Genomic DNA, 1,887 nt, shown 5'->3' with positions numbered 1-1,887 from the left:
GGGGGGGGGGGGGGGGGGGGGGGGGGCTAGCTTTGATCTCCCCTGTCCCCCCTGAGAGCCACGGTGAGGTGGGAGTGCAGTGTGACTGCTGCGGTACACGTTAGCTCTGATTAAAGGGAAATATGCATCACCGTATAGCGCTTTCCTTTTTTTTCCTTTTCATTTGCGCCTGCGATGTGGTGCGGTGGCGATGCTAGATTGGGCCCCGATATGTACTGATGTCGCAGCTTTATCTGTGTGTTCCACCGGAGCTGAAAGCCACCTGAAGTTGAGTCGCTCTCATTTGAAACCTTTGAGTCCATGCAAAGTAGTTTGAAGAAGTTGAGGAGTTGACGTAAACCTTGCTGAGGTTGTTTTGTGCCGGGGAGTTGCTTCTTTTTACTCTCTCTGTCGGGCTGTTGCTTGTTTGAGTAGCAGCAGAAATCGCACCAGAAGTGCCCTTTGACCTTTGATACAGGGTCATTTGCCTCCAAATCAATTAGAGCTGAGGACCTGCATTCCACACTGGTGTGGCAATGACTGCATGGGCCGGGCCTGAGGCAGAGCAGAGAGTATTTGGTACTGACAGCATTGAAACATATAGAAAGCGCACTCTCTTACTAACATATTGGTCCCTCTCTGTTGTCTGTGAATTTGAAGAGTGGTTTAGTGTTTATTTTTGCTCCAAATGCATCCTGCAAAGCAGAAAAAGACACGCAGTGGGGAAACGGAGATACTAATGTCATCTCCATCCATTAAATATGGAGCCGTCACAAGGAATATAACCAGTTTTTGTGCTCATCTCAGAACATGGAAACCTTTCTCTGAACCTCAGCAGTCTCCAACCTACTATCATGTTGCAATTCAAAGCTACTTTTTGTGATGTGGCTCATGTGTGGTTCTAGCTGGTAAAAGAGACATAGCAGTGTGCATTAAAACCAAAAGGTAGAAACACAGAGAATGTTTTGATGCCAGAGCAGACAGATGGAGGGACTGTTGGGAGGGGAGGAGCACAGAGGTACGGCATATGTAGGCTCTCAAAGGCCCTTTGGCTAGCCCACTTTGCTGGACCCTTACATACTGCACACGTGCGCACACCTTTCCAGAGTGAAATATCAATTAATCCCATGCTCTGAATCTCTTCTGATGAACACACAGTGACGCTACCCTCCTGTCTGCCTCAGCTCTTCACTCAAGCTGTCCTTGTTTGCTACAGTAGATGAGGCCTTTGCATGCAGGGTATTAAGCAGGGGCGTACCAGACGGATGGATCACCCAGAAACATGCCTTTATTTCCTTTTATTTCTGTCCCGGTGAGGCATAAACACAGCACAGACACGATGTTCTCAACAAAGCATATCTTTATTCTCATAAACATCGGGTTCTTCAGGAACACAAACAGTCACAAACACAAACACTTTCAGTCTTTTTGTTTTTTTTGGACACAGTCAACAGTGAGTCAAACACATCACATCATCTAATGTGGGATTTTTCACTTTCCGACTTGTGCTAACAGTGACAGTCATGTATGTTGCTCATCTAACTGAGGAAAGAAGAGTCTGACCCTTAATTCCGTCACTTCCTGGTTTGTGTTGAAGGCTTGAAAACAAAGGACAGTTCACTGATGAACACTCAAACATGGCATCCAACGAACAGCAGTACATGATACTGTAGATTACCCACTCAGTGCGACATGTACACATCAGTGCTTTGCCCTTCATTCACAGTCCTGCGCTGTGTGTCAGACACATAAGGACAGCTCGACATGGCTTTTGTTGCCAGTGTTGGCAATGATATATTCATCTCTTGTCTCGTTCCTCCACTATGACAGAACATAGCAGCTGATTCACTAGTTACTCTATATATATATATAATATATATATAAATATATATATATATATATATATAA

The sequence above is a fragment of the Anarrhichthys ocellatus genome, unplaced genomic scaffold (assembly GCF_004355925.1).
Source record: "Anarrhichthys ocellatus isolate YVR2014 unplaced genomic scaffold, GSC_Weel_1.0 scaffold115, whole genome shotgun sequence".
Taxonomy (NCBI): Eukaryota; Metazoa; Chordata; class Actinopteri; order Perciformes; family Anarhichadidae; genus Anarrhichthys; species Anarrhichthys ocellatus.
This window is presented reverse-complemented; position numbering follows the sequence as displayed.